Consider the following 17,783-nt stretch of genomic DNA (forward strand, 5'->3'; position numbering starts at 1 on the left):
CATCATGAGCACAAACAGCCATTTCACATTGGAATCACAAATATTCTTTAAATATACTCTGCCCTGAATGGACCGTTTTTACTTACCAATTTTTCCAGCCTCCTGTCGTCACCGTAGGCAAGACTGGATCAACAATGGAGTGTAACATCTGATGTTGAGGGAAATAGATTTAGCTTTCTGCTTGGGCTGCTCGTGTTGACCAGTGAGGAAATGCTATATTAGCTCTCAGACCAAAACATTTAAAGTACTCTATGAAATGCTGACATCTTGCCAAAGGCCTGAATGTCAAGTACTACAGATGCCCAGTCCTCTTTGGAACCCAGCTCTAGTATGTGCTTGTGTAAGTGTAAGCACTTTATGCTTAGGGTTGCAAATTAGCAAGGCGTGGTATGAAACTGGGTACAGAGAGAAAGGCGAGAGCAACAGAGCAAGCGAGAGCTCCAGTCAGCAGGAGGCTAGATCTTTCCCATGCCTAGCTGTGACCTCTTCCTGGGAAGCTGTTGTAAGAATAGCTTCTGTGTTTATTGGGAAGGATTTTCAAATTGTACTTCACATGGCTTCAACTAAACTCCATGAAACTTGTTGGAAAATCAAAAAATAGTTGAGAGTAAAATAGACCAGAACACTTGCCACTTTCAGTTAGCAGAGGGGAGAGGGGGAGGGCTTTGCAAGTAGGCAGATCACCTAGGAGTCTTGATCAGCCAAGGCCAAGATAGCTGTCAAGTGAGGAGAGAGATTGAAAGGTGATGCCGTCTCCTTTGGACCTGTGTGATTGACCATTCTACCTGGACCCAGTTCTAGGGGGTCGATTGGCGGGGCCTGGTCTACTCTGTTATCCTCACACATTCCCAACCTTGAATTGAGGCTGTTGTGACTTTAATCTTTCTTTACGTTACCCCTTCCTCTTAAATCTGGTTTCCAAGCACCCTGTTTGACCCCAATTTCTGGATTCCTTCGTCATTTAACAAGTTGTTGCTGGGATTTGTTATTCTTACATAGCACTCTCTATTAATGCAGTCATCTCAGGAGGAAGGGGGCCAGAGTCTCCTCTATTCTATCCACTTTGAACATTTACTCATTTTACCGATTTCTTTCTCTTTTTCTTAGGGCAGCAGGCTCATTATCAATCATGCTTATTTTAATTATCACACAAAAATAAAACAACCTCCCTCAAAGTTCTCTCTGACTTAAGCCCTTTTTTTTTTTTTTAATTTTTTTTTTCAACGTTTTTATTTATTTTTGGGACAGAGAGAGACAGAGCATGAACGGGGGAGGGGCAGAGAGAGAGGGAGACACAGAATTGGAAACAGGCTCCAGGCTCCGAGCCATCAGCCCAGAGCCTGACGCGGGGCTCGGACTCGCGGACCGCGAGATTGTGACCTGGCTGAAGTCGGATGCTTAACCGACTGCGCCACCCAGGCGCCCCTTAAGCCCTTTTCTTAGGTACTACTGTCTATTAGTCAATGAAGCTATAAACCATTAAATTATAGCTTGATCTCATCTGCTCATACCCAATCACCAAAGCCTGATGATTTTCTTAACACCTAAATATTTCTTGTTTATGATTCCTATTAAGCTTGTATTCCCTACCCCAGTCTACTTACTCCCCAGTGCCTTCCCTCCAGTCACCCATGAGAGGGATCTCTCTAAAATACAAGTATAGCCACGTCCCTTGGCTCCTTGTCACTTACAAGGTAAGTTCATCCTGTTGAATCTGGCAGATTTAGTGCTCTTTGATTGGACATTTTGCATCTTCTTCCACTACTTATCTTGAGCTTTATATTACTGTCTGCTTGTTCCAACTCCCTACAATACCTATGGTCTTTGTCTTCTTGCTTGGGCTTATGCTTTGCCCTCTCCCTGGAATACCTCTCTTCTCTTTTTTCCTGGGACATCCTAAGTTTAAACCCTGTTTTAAAAATTTCAGCTCAGGGCACCTGGGTGGCTCAGTCGGATAAGCGTCCGACTTTTGCTCAGGTCATGATCTCATGGTTCATGGGTTCAAGCACCATGTAAGGCTCTGTGCTGACAGCTCAGAGCCTGGAGCCTGCTTTGGGTTCTGTGTCTCCCTCTCTCTCTGCCCCTCCCCTGCTCACGTTTGCTCTCGCTTGCTCGCTGTCTCTCAAAAATAATAAACATTAAAAATAATTATAGAAGTTTCAGTTCTTCATATGCTACTCAGTTTTTGCTTTATCCATACATCCTCCGCTCTGTTTATATCTGATTTTTACATGGAGTCGTCTTAAAAAATTAAATGTTTAGCTTTATCGAAAAATATTTTTGAAGTCCTAGATATCATGTGTTTATTTTTTATATCATGTTAAAACAATTACATAACGTAACAAATTTAGTAAATTTGTCTGGGTTCAGTGTATTCTGGACAATTTCTGGTGTGTGGAAACACTCCTTTCAGATGCCGTTTGGCCCATACTCTAACTTTGGGAAGCTGTTCCTGATCCCACACACTTGGTAAAGTTACCCTCCTCTCTGTTAGCCAAAAAGACCATTGGTCCTTCCATCAACAATTGTTACATCCGTTTGTTCATCTAATCAGTCAACTAATACTTATCAGTCGTCAGCCTCTTCTGGAGGCCTGGTGGTGTAAGGACCCTGGGGTACAACCTTGAATACTTAACCTGTGTTCTTTAATTGTTCTCCTTTTATTCCTCCCAGCTAGATCCTTAGCTGAGGAAGGCAGGGCCAATATTGTGTCAATTTTGTATCTTCAGCACCTACCATTTTTACTCACAGAATTAAAAGTGAAGATGTGTTGACCTCTTAATTCCATCCAAGATTTACTTGTAGTACTTGTGTGTTTCCTAAATGAGACTTTTAAATATTGATGAAGGACAGTAAAAGTTAACGGGCTCACTTTTGTTTTTGACAGCTTATGATTTATATTAAAAATGAATGGATTTTATGAATAGTCATTCGTATCTGTAGGAATCATTTCATCTGTGGTCTAGTAACTGCTACCACTTGCTTAGATACACAGAAACCTGAGTCAGATGTATATATTTTAACCCAAACCAATACTTGGGATTATATGGGTCAAAGTTGGTTCAATTTATGATTGCAAGTTTTTTTAATGTTTATTTTTTGTGATAGAGACAGAGTGTGAGTGAGAGAGGGGCAGAGAGAGGGGGAGACATAGAATCCGAAGCAGGCTCCAGGCTCTGAGCTATCAGCACAGAGCCCAATGTGGGGCTCAAACTCAGTAAACTGTGAGATCATGACCTGAGCTGAAGTTGGACGCTTAACCAACTGAGTCACCCAGGTGCCCCTATGATTGCAGTTTTGAAAGGAACATTTACTACATGTGGATGCCAATGGGGGAAAAATTATTTTTTAGAGGAATTTGTCCATTTATGATGGTATTCCTTTTGTAAATTGAAGGGAGAACTGAAGGTGCCTGAAACATGAATCTTTAGGTGTTAGGAGCTCAACACTCTTGGGGAATTATAAGGAAAAAGTATTGATGGAATTCACTAGCACAAAGCTAAGGACTTGGGAAAACTTGGGGGCATGATAGGCATGACATGACTAATGAGCTAAATATCAGTGTCTGGCATTTAAGTCTGTCATAAGCAAAATCAGTTAAACATGGAGGGTATGTTCCCATAAACGAGTTAATTTTAGAAACATACCCGTTTTTAAAAATTATATTTAAGTTGATAAAATATTTTTAATTTTTTTTTTTATATATTTGAAAGTGAGAGAGAGAGAGAGAGAGAGAGACAGTGTGTGAATGGGGGAGGGGCAGAGAGAGGAGACACAGAATCAGAAGCAGGCTCCAGGCTCTGAGCTGTCAGCACAGAGCCTTACACGGTTCTTGAACCCATGAACCATGAGATCGTGACCTGAGCCAAAGGCAGATGCTTAACTGACTGAGCCACCCAGGCACCCCAATCACGTCTGTAGTTTTACACTCTGCCAGAAACCAGTGAACCAACTGTCATGGGAGTCTCCCACCCCTGCCCCACACTCTCCTCTTGGGGTGATGACAACACGTAATGTGCATTTTGATGTGTCTTAGATCATGTCCCATTTCCAAATGCACCATCTATCTTATTTTTTCACCTCTGGCCTTTGTTTCTCATCATGTTTCCTCAGCCTGGAACAGGGCCTGTCTTCCATTTCTACCTGTTGAGCCCTTGTGCATCCCCAGGAATCCGGTTCAGAGTCTACTGTTTATGGAGCTTCTCCTTATCTTACCCCTGAGAATGAAGGGTTACCCCTCTGAATTCCTATAGGGCTTAATGTGAATTCTGACTTGGCCGCGTCTCAGACCTTGTACTGTTTTCCAGATGGTAGTCGTTATCTCGCCTGGTTTGGGGAAAGGTGAGTCTTGTGCTGATGTTCCCTGAGTCTGTTACTCATGGAGTAAGTTGACCTGTCTGCCAGGAGCGCAGGTGATTTTCCTGCAGTTTCTGTCACCCCATATTGCCAGGACTCTCCAGTCTGGCTTCCTGTGCTTGGCACATTCCCCTTTTGCGTAGCAATCCATAGCCACCTTGCCTTCTAACACTCCAGCTCACTGAAAAGGGAAGGCCTTTTAGGTACAAAAAGGTGATTTATTTATTGTGTTTAATAAATGAGGACCTCCACTATTTTTCCTTCTTTTCCTAGCCCAAGCAATTTAGATCACTTCATGTGTGTATGTGTGTGTTTCTTTAATTCAAACTAAACTAATTTAAAATTTTTATTAAAATCCTGCATTTAAGTACTTTGAGAAATCAAATAATTTTATAAAATTTGTAATGGAAAATAGCGGTCCTTGCCCTTTTTCTATGTCCTCATGACAACCTCTTTCCCTTCTAGCTATTATTTTTAGGCATTAACCCTTAAATTTCTACATAAATGACAGTATTTGGCTTTCAGTAGCATCTGTTGACTTCTTTGTGTAGAAGATGAAGTTTCAGCTCCCTTGCCCTCCAGCACTTCTCCTCACCCAGTAATTACGTCTCCAGTCTCTGGACAAATCAGCGGCACTTACTCCTATAATGAAAGCTATGTAAATATTATTGCTGAAGCCCATCATGTGCTTTGAAAGGGATACAGTTCCCTAGCCTCATCTGGTGACCAGGAGAAACTGTGCCCTCTTGGTCTAATGAAGGCAGGTTTCCCTCAGGGTTTAGGCTGCTCATTTTGCCATTTTCAGTTCGTTAAGATATGTAAACATGCTATATAAATGTTAGCTCTTACCATTACTTCAATATTATAATTTGAGCCAAACCTCATTTAGCCCTGTTCTTAGCTATATGTGTATGAAGGAATAGGTTTAAAGTATTTTTGCCAATAGCTGCATTTAGAGACATTTGTAAAGTACAGGTCTGTGTTAATATATACAACCCTTGCTGGATAGACACTTAGTAGCATTATTGCTCAAGAGAGGAAATGTCTGTGGGCAAGTCTTTGTTCTTAATAATTTTCTCTTGTATTGCACTGGAGAGGCCGTCTGCTATATCAATTTTAGGCATTTTGCTTTTGGCAGTTTATATAATAGCAGTCACTGCTATCTGGGAAAAGTCACATGTAGAATATACACACATTTCCAAAGCTATGTTTTGTTTTGTGTGTGTGTGTTTTTTCTTTTAGTTGAAGTGTATCTGCTGTGGAAGGCCTTAATCAAGTTCTGATCCGTTACCTTGCTATCGTTTAGTTGTTTTTTGTTTTTGGTAGTTTTTCCTGAAGCCTTATATTATATTTGATAAGCAAGGCTCTTGGTTTTACTCATTTAAAAATATAGAGAATCCTTTAGAACATAAAAGCCAGCTGTGGTTTGGCTTGTGGAGCTGAAGAGACTGTTGGGCAATCAAGTTCATGTAAGAATACACAATCTGAGGGAGAATCTAATAGATGACTGACGGGGTGCAGGAGGAAGACAGTGACCCTTATTTGTTGGTAAAAATAGTATTAGGGGGAATATCATAGTATGTCATACTAATTGGTAACCCTCATGTAATAGTGTGACTTAAAGATCTACTTAAACTTTTGTTTGAAAGGGGAGGGTGTCTAGATAACGAGCATCTACTAGAGAGAAGGTCCATGGTGGTTTCATAATGCATCGCAGAAGGATGTGGGTGTGAATGAATGCTCAGTGGCTGGTTATCTCTGCCACCAGTGCCTTTCACAAACGTCTGAAACTGAACACAGCCCCTTTTCCTGCAACCTTCTAGTCCTTCCCTAGGGATCTCAGACAGTGTGTCACTGCCGACCCTTGACATGAAAACAGTGGCTATCTTTGGCTAGAGTTTCATACAGGATAAAATAAGGTAGAAATTGCTGCAGATTTGTCCAGCATGGAGATAGTTAATCTGTGATTCTTTGTAGTTTCCCACCTAATAAGTTAGAGAAATTTGGATACACCAGGGAGCTTTGCCTCTGACCTGCCAGGGGACCTTCTAGTTCTGTAATCTTTCTCCATCTGGAGGAAAATGGTCTAGTGTTACCTACCTTATTAAAGTTGTTAGCAGGGTTAATTGAAGTAATGTATATATATTTTTTATATTTTACTGTAGTCCCCAGCCAAAATAGGTGGTCAGTACATGGCAGGGGCTTTTACTAATATAATCGTAGCCTAATTGTTACTTCACAATTTTCTTGAAAATGTACTGTCATTGAATATATGGTAGATATAGATAGAGTGCTATGCTTTTTGCACCTTTAATAAGTGCTGGGTTTTTTTAAAAATGTTTTTTGCTTATTTGGTGGGGGGGGGGGGAGAGGGAGGGAGGGAGATTGAGTGGAGGAGGGGCAGAGAGAGAGGGAGACACAGAATCCAAAGCAGACTCCAGGCTCTGAGCTGTCAGCACAGAGCCTGAACTGGGACTTGAACTCACAAACGACAAGAACATGACCTGAGCCGAAGTCGGACACTCCCCAACTGAGCCACCCAGGCATCCTTGTAAATGTTGATTTCTAATGAAAGATTCATATTTGAGAGTAGGTCTTTGTCTCAATAACCATGGTTATGGGAAAGCTCTCTAAGATGACATGGCCATACATAACCCTGGGAAAAGGATTGCCGAATTAGAAGCATATTCTCAGGAGGACATAATATGCAGGAGCCTAGCGAACTCACACCTTTAAAGACAGGCACAGCTGATAGAGTGCTTCCTGAGTGGTTTAGTCTGTGCCCTTGCTTCCCTGAACCCCGTGGCGAGGAAGTTGGGTGTCTCCTTTCCTACCCTCACCTCACCCAGTCTGTTTTTTTCTTAACTGAAGTTACTTGACATATGATGTTACATAGTTGCAGGTGTACAACATAGTGATTCCACAATTCTTTATGTTACCCAGTGTTTCCCATGTTAAGTGTTGTCACTGTCACCATCTGTACCAGTAACACTGTTATTACAGCATTGTTGACTGTTTTCCCTATGCTGTACTTTTCATCTCTGTGACTTATTTTATAGCTGCAAGTTCGTATCTCTTAATCCTCTTTATCTCGCTCTTCTTCACTGTTGTCAACTCCAGAAATTTTTAGGGCTCCACTGTTTTTAATTAATGTGGACAAAAGTGTGGTCCCAAAGCCTCTCCATTGCCATGGATCTCATCAGATTGCTGCCCTACAGGAGAGACTAAAGCTTGTTATGCTAATGGAATTATTTAGCACTGTCTTGATGAGTTTCTCTTTCAGTGGTTAAATAATAGCAGAGGCAGGGAACATTTATTTTTGCTTAGGTAAGGAAAACAAAAGCTCCTATGAATGAGCGTTTTGTAATTATTTTGTTAGTTCAGCTGTGTGGTTTTATTCCATTCTGGCTTTTTTGGGAAGTGACTTAGAGGTGTTTTGTTTGTTTGTTTTTATTTTTGTTTTTTTTTTTTTTAAATGGGCCATAGGAGGGGCGCCTGCGTGGCTCAGTTGGTTAAGCATCCGACTTCGGCTCAGGTCATGATCTCACGGTTCGTGAGTTTGAGCCCCGCATCTGGCTCTGTGCTGACAGCTCAGAGCCTGGAGCCTGCTTCAGATTCTGTGTCTCCCTCTCTCTCTGCCCCTCCCCTGTTCATGCTCTGTCTCTCTCTGTCTCAAAAATAAATAAAACATTAAAAAAAATTAAAATAAATAAATAAATGGGCCATAGGGGAAAAAGTAATGTTTGAATTTGTTAAATGATTTCTTGCCATTTGTAAAACCAGATATTGCGTATCACTCCACATAGGAAATCCGTGCTGTTTGCCAGGAGTTAGGATGCTTAATGTTCTATCGGAGGCGCTTAGTTTCAAAAAAATAAAATAAGAAAGCTGCATGTGATATAGATGCTTCTGAACTTCAAAATAAATGGTGTGGTTTTAAAAAGAAAATGGTTATGACAGACTGTAGACCTTTTTGATCTGTTTCCTCAGAATGTGGAGTGGTTTCTAAGTGACCTTGCCTGGAAGGCATGCTTATGTAGCTGCTTTCTCCGTAGCTCTTATTCCACAGCTTCCGTTTAATGCTCTTTCCACTGTGTGCCACTTGCAATGTTGTATTTAGTTTAAATATTTATAGGATCTTGCCACTGTATATTTTTCCTTTAGGCAATTGAAACATTTGTTGACCTGTAGTTCTAGAAATGTGAGAGGCGGCATATCTGATTGGTGAGACTGGGATAGATGGCCTTAGAGCACGGACTAGCTGTGGAGCCTTGAGCACATTACTAAATAAAGCTGTCTGGGCCTCAGAAGTCTCTTCCTTGGAATGATGTATACAAAAGCAGTAATAATATTTACTTCAAAATAGTATTGTGTGCCTGGCACACAGAACAGTGAATTAATGTTCCCTTCCATAAGTATTATTTCCTTGATGGAGAATTAAAAAAAAAAAAAAAATCTTGAAGGAGACTTGCATGTGGGGGTTTCTTGTTATCTCTAAAAGGTAATGATTGCTTGGAAAAAACACGATTTTGAAATTGAGCTTAACTGTAGTATTTATGGGTCTGTGTCTTACCATAATATTCCTCTGTCCTGTCCATGCTGTTCTAAGTGTCATTTGGACCATTTGGCACAGATGCGATTTATGCAAACCTTTAAATGCCATGTTTCTTCTCCATGCTACAGCATTCGAATAGTAACTAACATTTGCTGCTTCCTTTTCCACCTTCCCCCTCTAATTTGCTTTAAGCATTTTGTACTCAGCATAAGAATCAATTTGTTTTGGGGGTGCCTGGGTGACTCATTCAGTTAAATGTCTGACTTCCGCTTGGGTCATGATCTCACAGTTCGTGGGTTTGAGCCCCATGTCGAGCTCTTTGCTGACAGCTCAGAGCCTGGAGCCTGCTTCAGATTCTGTGTCTCCTCTCTCTCTGCCTCTTCCCCACTCGTGCTCTGTCTCTCAGAAATATATATATATATATATATATGAATGAATCAATTTGTTTTGGCCTCAAGTTCAGTTTTTTTGACATGAAGCATCTATAAAATAGTGAAGATGCAGACCCAGTATCCATACAATTCCAATCTGTGGGTCTGTGGTGCACCGAGGCATTTATAGACCGACTTTTGGGAGTCATCATTCAGACGCCCAAATAAGAGCTCTATACTACTTAAGGCAACCCTGCAATGGATCACGAAGACCTGGAAGCTATGTGGTAGCTGGCTCAGAGGTATGGTCAAATACTCGAGAGCCTCACAATAATTACTTACAATGAAATGTCACGACTTTCTTTAATTCTGTTGCTTGGCTTTGCTGTCATAAAAATATGTTCCATTAAGTGCGCTGCTTATAAAGCAGATGAAGAGAATTTCTTGTTGTCTTCCTGAAGGGGAACACAAGATTGATTAGTGAAGTGTGGTCCAGGATTGGCCCTGGGTTAAATTCCAAGGTGCACCTTGCAGCAAGGAATGGGAGTTTTCATTTTCTAAGCTGCTGCTTTTAGAGTGACTGGCAAATCTCCAGAGCTGTGACACATCCTGAGGCCCTTGGGGGATTTTTTTATTTCTACCTTTGTTCACTTTTGACCTAGCATCCAAAACTGATGTGCTTGGGTCCTTTCACAGAGTCCTGTGGGGCAAGGACCACGTCTGCCTACTGTGTGGTAGAGAAGGTGTGCTCTGGGGTTAGATGTGTCCGTGCCATTCTTCCCCACTGCCACCTCCCCGACAGGGTCGCTGTGTTAGTTAGGTGAGGTTGTGCGCATGCAATGCAAACAGTTTGTGCCACAATGTATAGCTAACAAATTCTAGTACTATTTTTATTGATCTCTCCAAGTTAACATTATTGTATTCTCAACCCCACTCCTCGTTAGTAGGCATATTTTAGAAACAGACACGAGCATTGTTAATTCCGCGGGCATCTGAGTGTGTTCTGGAGTTGCATTATCATTTAGAGAGTGTGCAGATAGGACCTGAACACTTCATGTCAGTGGTAAGGTTTGGCTGTGGGGGAACGGTGAACAAAAGCAGGCAGAGAGTGAGGATAGGGATGGTACTGTGATAGTAGGCTTTTTACTCCTATCCTCTACGGCTCAGTTCACGCGACAGTTTTTTTTCTTTCTTCCTTTTCAAGTAGGCTCCACGCCCAATTGCATGCTCCACCGATTGAGCCAGCCAGGTGCCTCTCATTGCCTCAGGTGTGTGTGTGTGTGTGTGTGTGTGTGTGTGTGTATTTTGAGAGAGAGCGCATGTGCACGAGCTGGGAAGGGACACAGAGGGACAGAGAGAGAATCCCAAGTGGTTTCCATCTCACAAACTGTGAGATTGTGACCTCAGCTGAGGTCAGGGGTCTGATGCTTAACCGACTGAGCCACCAAGGTGTCCCATTGCCTCAGTTTTTTTCTTTTTAATTTTTTTTTCTTTTTTTTTTCTTTTCCAACGTTTTTATTTATTTTTGGGACAGAGAGAGACAGAGCATGAATGGGGGAGGGGCAGAGAGAGGGAGACACAGAATCGGAAACAGGCTCCAGGCTCTGAGCCATCAGCCCAGAGCCCGACGCGGGGCTCGAACTCACGGACCGCGAGATCGTGACCTGGCTGAAGTCGGATGCTTAACCGACTGCACCACCCAGGCGCCCCTTTAATTTTTTTTTTAATGTTTATTCACTTTCTGAGAGACAGACACAGAGTGTGAATAGGAGAGGGACAGAGAGAGAGGGAGACGAGAATTCAAAGTAAGCTCCAGGCTCTGAACTGACAGCACAGAGCCCGACACGGGGCTTGAACTCAAACCATGAGGTCATAACCAGAGCCGAAGTGGGACACTTAACCCATTGAGCCACCCAGGCACCCCTCCCATCCCCCCCTGCATTGCCTCAGTTTTAATGAGCATATTGGGTTACCTAAAATCCATGTCTCTTTAAAATTTTCAGTCTTTCTCTCTCTCTCTTGGTGGGGGTGGGGTGGGGTGGTGGTGTGGTTCCTGTAGTGTCTTTTTAAAATGTTTGTCCAGACCCTGGTTCTAGCAATATGTTCTAAAATCGTGTATGTGTGTGTACTTCTTTGTTTTGTGTTGAACAGCAGACTGCAGTATTTGAAATCTTAAATAGAGCTAATGGATAAGTAGATGGAAGCGTGTCTTTGAAGATGGGTAGGAGTTAGCCTCCCTGTTCAGTCTCTACCTTGTTCTCCCACAATATATCTATGATTCTCTGTGGTTACAGGATACAGTTTGAAAACCATACCATTCTGGAAGATGTGTTTGTTCTACAGTCATTCTGTCCCACAAGTTGCAACCACGGGCTGCAAAGATAATTCAGTAACTAAAAACCAGTGAACTGAGATCAGTGCTCTTGCTAACATACTGTGATCATCTGGCTTGCTTTCACAAATAGGCACTCCTTTTGAACTGTGGTGTGTTTTTCTTACCTTCAAGATTTGTGGAGAAACTTTCTGACCTGAAGTACATTGCCTCTGGTACTTTTGAAGAGATTTCATTTACCAAAGACTTAGCCAAAACAGATTGGGATAGAGTCAGCTTAGAATTTATTATTTAAGTGGGGACACTTTTGAGAGTTAAACACAATGTTAATTAAACTTACATTAGGCCTGCAGGAATGATCTGGATCTGCCCTAGACAATCGGTACCTATGTTTACCCTAAGATACACACACTCTGCACAGACAAAATAGAAATTTTGAATACCCCGTTTTCTGAAAGCTCGGGACTTATCTGAAATCTTAAAATGTGCCTCAAGACAAATGGCCTTTACATTGTCCCTCCTTGAGGTGCTGTGATAGGAATGGCATCTGCTATGAGTCAATTTATTGAGCATCTTTGAGGTATAAATACTCAGCTAGTCCTTACCAGGATTCTTCACCAACCATTGAAAAGAGCAAATTGCTTTTCCAAACAAACATTTAAAGAGTCTTTGCTTATAGTTTTGGCTCTGTGTTTTCTCTGTTCTAATAGTGATTTCTTCATGAATCTGACAGAGGTAATTCATCTTGTTTTCTCCCTTCCGTAGTCCCTATATTATATTTTAATTCCAAATTATTTGGAATCCAATCTCTTTTTTTGTTGCGATAAATATTTCATATTTCTGTGCACTCTCAAAGAGGACCTTGGCATTTTCTATTTTTTGGCTAACCATAGCATTCAACTGACCATCAATGGATTCTCACTGTACTGATGGATACGCTGGGGAGGTCATTCGCAAGGGTGTGGTGGCTGAGTAGGAATGTGTTTCAGTTGTAAAAAGAATGAGGGCTATTCAGATTTAATGGACACGGTGTTTGAACATGGAGAAAGGAGCCAAAAGGTCATCTTATCCAGCCTGGGGAAGTTATTTATAAAGGAGTTGATATTACCAGAAGATAAAATGAACTTCTGTTCACCTCTGATTTCCTCCTTTACCTAGCTCTACTAATATCTTTTTAAAACTAGTTTTTAAATGACTGTTCACCTAAGTACAACTCAATATTGACCAGCTTTATTCCCTGATGGTCACTTTCCTGAGTATGTAGGCTTTAGGACCTAATCTTAAAAAAGTAATAAATTCCTTATTTGTGTTAAGTGACTGTAAGCATTTTCCCCTATTCAGAATACCATCTATGCTGTGGTTGTACTCACACTAAATTATACTCAAAGCTAAGGCATCTATAGCATACTCAACCTTGACCTTTATCCTGAGGGTAACACATGTATGATGTGTTCATCATCTGCTGCTGTTCATCTCTACAGACTGAGTTCTGTGAAATTATGTGTCTGGCCCCTTTCATTCTGTGTGTTGCAGGTCAAGCATGGCCTGGTGGTCTCTGTATTTAATGGTTGCATGACATTGGCTTTGATTTATGGGAAGCATCTTGATCATCAGAGCCATGTTTGTTTATACGTTTAATTCTGAAAGAGGGGAGAGGTGGAATTCTAAACTACATTATATTGTTTCTTCTCATTTGAAAATGCATATGTATGAAAAAGAAAACAAAAAACAAATTGATGGAGGTTGTAGTGTGGGTGGAAATATATGGGCAGTCACTGTTTTATACCAATATCCAAAGCTAGTTTATAACCTACCTATTTGGAAATAAGGAATTTGATAAATATTTGCCCAGTTGAATAAAATGATAGGCATAGCTTACCTAGAGATGTGAGAAGGGATGGTTGGTGATGAGGAAGCCAAACCGAAGGGCCACTACTTGGTAGGCAACTCACTGGTAAATAATGGAGAAGTGGCCGTTAGTTTTCTTACATTCTGTTAAGGAGGTTGGTTGCTTCCTGTTGGGATAAAGCCAAAATGCCCACAAGAATTCCTTCCATCACTGGTTCTTAAATAATTCCTTAAATCACTGGTTTGATTGCTGGACATGGACCAGCAGCATTGGCATTGTCTGAGGACTTGATAGAAATACACATTCTCAGGAATGACCCCAGATTCCCACCCCTGAAACAAGGTCTGTGGGTGAGCTCAGGGATACATGTTCTGGCAGGTGTGTTAAAGTTTGAGGATCACTAGTAAACCAACAATTTGTATCATCTTTAGGTTGTGAAGTCCTTTTATAGTTTGTTGAAAGCTACAATGTACAATACATTTTATATATTAGTGGGAGATTGGGGAACCCCTGATTAAATACTCTGATATAAACTATTTTAATTAAAAAAATTTTTTTAATTTATTTTTGAGAGAGAGAAAGAGAGAGTGTATGTGTGTGTGTGTGTGAGAGTGTGAGCGAGTGAGCAGGGGAGGGACATAGAGAGAGGGAGACACAGAATCCGAAGCATGCTCCAGGATCTGAGCTGTCAGCACAGAGCCCTGTGCGGGGCTCGAACCCACAGACTGCAAGATATTGACCTGAACTGAAGTCGGACGCTTAACCGACTGAGCCACCCAGGTGCCCATAAGTATTTTAATTTTCAGACTGTATCCTGCTAGAATTCGTAGATTCTAAGTCACACACCAGTTTTTGTTTTGTGTTTTTAAAATTTGATAATAATTTGTCTGCAGTAGGATGTGTAGCTGTGGTCCGTGGTTTGCCACCAATTTTCTTCATGGAAAGGTCACACCCTGAAATTTCCAGACATTATTGCTGGGCTCTGCAGGGTGGTCCTGACACCTGCTTGCTCAACTGTAGACTTGATGGGGTAGAGGCTCTTTTTGTTGCACCTAGCCAGGTGCGTAGGAAGGGAATTTAGTGAAGACTTAATCTTCAAGTTGTTTGCTTTAAGCAGTTTAAGTAAAGAAGACTTATTAAGGCATGCATAGGAAAATTAGAAAATGTAGAAAAGTGGAAAAAGGAAAAGAAAGATCATTGAGAAATTTATCCTTGGGTAACCATTTTCTTGTAAATGGTAAAATAAGGAAAAGAAGGGTCACAAGAAGTAAGTTTGTATCTCCTGCTTAATGTGCTATGGTAATAGTAGTAGCAATACCATTATTAGCAAAACCTAACATTGAGTTTTTAGAATATGCCAGATACTCTTCTAAATTCCTTTTCTGTATTAACTTATTAAAATCTAATAACTAATGTATGAAGTAAGTTCCGTAAATGCACCCCAATAAAACAAGGACAGTAAGGCACAGAGTGGTTAAGCATCATACCCAAGTACACACAGCTGGTAAGGATGTAAGTTGCAGCAGGGGGCGCTTTAGTTCTTGGTCTTAAATGTGTCCCTTCTACTGCTCCTCTAGGATGATGGGAAAACACATGCTGTCACTTGCTGTCATTACTGCTGCGTGGTGGTGGCAGCGGAGAGGAGACACGTGTAAATGGGTCGAGGGTGAGGAGTAGGGCATTTTTGCCGGGTCAGGTGGGCACAGAGGTGGATCAACAACTTGTGGGCATGTATAGTTCCTATGATTTTAGGACTGTCCAGCACCTGTTAGTGACCCGGCTAATCACCAGCTCCACCTGGAAATACCTCCCATTCCACTGGCATCAACATGTAGAGCTGCTAAAAGAATGCCTGCTAAAAGATTGGGACCTTCCCGGCTTGCCTTGAAGTGATGGGCATCTGTTTAATATTAAACATTACATTTTCTGTGCTGTGAACATACACAAACAGCTTGAACCTGAAGGAAATGTATGAACTGGCCTTCACAATTTGCTACTATGGTGGGACTGACAGAATCATTATTGGTCACTGAGCCTTTATTATATTTTATTTAAAGTTTATTTATTTTGAGAGAGAGAGAGACACAGAGAGACACCGAGACACTGGGGGAGGAGCAGAGAGGGAGAGAGAATCCCAAGCAGCCTCCTTGCTGTCAGCACAGAGCTGGATGTAGGGCTCAATCCCCATGAAGCACGAGATCATGACCTGGGCCAGAATCAAGAGGTGCTTAACTGACTGAGTTACCCAGTGACCCTGGTCACTGAGCCTTTAAATAATACTTGCTTATAAAGTTGCCTTGTACTTAGATCTTGAGTTTAATGCCAGATTGGGTCATAATGACTTTTCAAAATGTCACGAGCTTTGCATGTGAGATCATTTATTTAATTTTCCTTAAAATTATTTCCCAGAACAGTAAGTGGAAATTTTTTCTTGTTATATGAACGTAAAGAATCTAAGAGTGAATTGATTGACTATATCCAGGGAACAAGGACTGATCTCTAAGAGATAAATTAGAGGCTAAGATTGTGAACTGCAAAGTTGAAATTCCTGGATTCAAATCTGGCTTCCCCCACTTACCAGCTGTGAATGGCTAAAATACTTTAATTCATTTATTAAATGGGAATTACTCTCTGTATCCCATAGGATTGTTGTAAGAATTCACTGAGCATTAGTGCAGTGCCTAATGTGTGGAAAGTACTTAATAAATGTTAGTAATTGTTAAATACTAGGAAGGCAGGTAACCATGGGCAAAAGTTGAGATCTCTTCCTACTGTTCCCAACCCCTACTGACCCAGTGTATCTAGGTGACTTCCCAATGTCGCTTTTTAACGCTGAATATTTTTCTGTCGAGTAGTTGTAAACCAGAAGGCAAGAATCATGTTTAACCATTTCCCTATTGATGGATGTTTGGATTATTTCATATTTTCCTCATCATTATAAACATCTCATACCTTATTTCCTCACTCCCTCGTACTTTCCCATTAAAACTTTGAAGGTTGTGTTTGATGTTGGTCTTTAGTTCCACTGCTATAATTGTTTTCATTATTCTGCTGACACTTGTTTGGTGGGGTACCAGGAAGGGTTTGGGCTCGTTGGGTGTAGCGTTAAATCATTATTGGGCATTATTGGGCATACTGTGCTATGTTTTAAAGAACTGAGTCTTTCCATGAGGGCAGGAGGGGTGTGTTTTAGCAGAGAAGAAAGAGGAAGCTGTCTAAGCACTCTTACTGAAAACTTCTATGCCTGCCCAGTCTTTCAGAAATTCAAACCTGAACTCATTAGTTGGTATGTAATTGTATAAAGTGCTCATATGCCAGTATGGAGAATGTTCTCATTTATATTCGATAGAATGCCTTTTCCCTGAAATTGTTCTTCTTCAAATTGAGGTTTAATTTTGTTTAATGTTTATTTATTTTTGAGAGGGAGGGAGAGCACGAGGGGAGGGGGAGGGGAAGAGAGAGGGAGACTCAGAATCTGAAGCAGGGTCCAGGCTCTGAGCTCTCAGTACAGAGCCAGATGCAGGGCTCAAACCCATGAACCCTGAGATCATGACCTGTGCTGAAGTAGGATGCTTAACTGACTGAGCCACTCAGGTGCCCCTAGTTTATATGTTTAAAAACTTGTCTAGTTCATAATCACAAGATCATTGCCGTCTGCGAGGAGGAGTCTGGGCAGTGGTTTCAAACTTCTTCCCGGCTGGCTTCTGGGCAGGCACAACAGCTTTCCAGAGGTGTGTTTTAGACAGTCTGAGGGAGTCTGTTCCCTTCAGCCTCCTGAAGACCATTTCTGGTTCTGTGTCTGATGTAAAAGTGTTTTAAGATTTTGTTTGAATAGAGCTTCTTCCTGACAAATAACAATCCTAACAACTCTGATTTAGAGGGGTCTCTGATTTCGTCTCTTTCCAGGGACTAATGGGAGGGACTGGAACAGGGCCTTGTGACTCTGAGAATTGAAGGTGGCAGGCAAAGACTAGGGCATTCTGTCCTGGATGAGTATGACTAGTTCTGGTCCAAGGGGACATTTGATTGTTGTCTGTGCCCTGAACTTAGTTACCGAGTTCCAGAGCCCCTGCTGTAGGTTCTTGGCAATGTACACAGATGCCTTTGGCTTTGTTGGCATCGTACTTTGCTCATTTCCAGTTCCTCCTTGCTCCTTAGTGCTTCTGTGTGCATGGCTATGGAAACTTCATGCTGATGGCTGCTCCTGGCACAGTGAGTTTGGGGGAGGCTCATCTGATTCCTGTTAAATAAGGAGATTTTTCTTCACATCCTCAATTTTTGAGGCATTCAGAGGCCTCTGTTAAAATGAGAATATGAACT

At 41.5% G+C, this 17,783-nt stretch overlaps 2 protein-coding genes across 12 annotated transcripts in view; one reads left to right on the top strand and one right to left on the bottom strand.

Annotated features, from left to right (window-relative positions):
• The window catches only part of MED12L (mediator complex subunit 12L), a 341,839-nt gene that overhangs the window by 157,358 nt on the left and 166,698 nt on the right, over positions 1-17,783 (top strand). The gene's annotated exons all lie outside the window — the stretch shown is intronic.
• P2RY14 (purinergic receptor P2Y14) overlaps positions 1-17,783 on the bottom strand; it is a 78,449-nt gene that overhangs the window by 26,038 nt on the left and 34,628 nt on the right. For 2 of the 5 annotated variants that reach the window (XM_040480501.1, XM_040480502.1), the window contains one exon: positions 13,494-13,565. The exons of 1 other annotated variant lie outside the window; for it this stretch is intronic. The gene's annotated coding sequence lies outside the window, so the exon portion shown is untranslated. Of the gene's footprint in view, positions 1-86; positions 1,184-13,493; positions 13,566-17,783 lie in introns of those variants that run through there. 2 more of the 5 variants (XM_040480504.1, XM_040480500.1) reach the window with 2 other exon arrangements.

The sequence above is a fragment of the Herpailurus yagouaroundi genome, unplaced genomic scaffold, assembly GCF_014898765.1.
Source record: "Herpailurus yagouaroundi ecotype Mexico unplaced genomic scaffold, PumYag 159, whole genome shotgun sequence".
In the NCBI taxonomy this organism is placed as follows: Eukaryota; Metazoa; Chordata; class Mammalia; order Carnivora; family Felidae; genus Herpailurus; species Herpailurus yagouaroundi.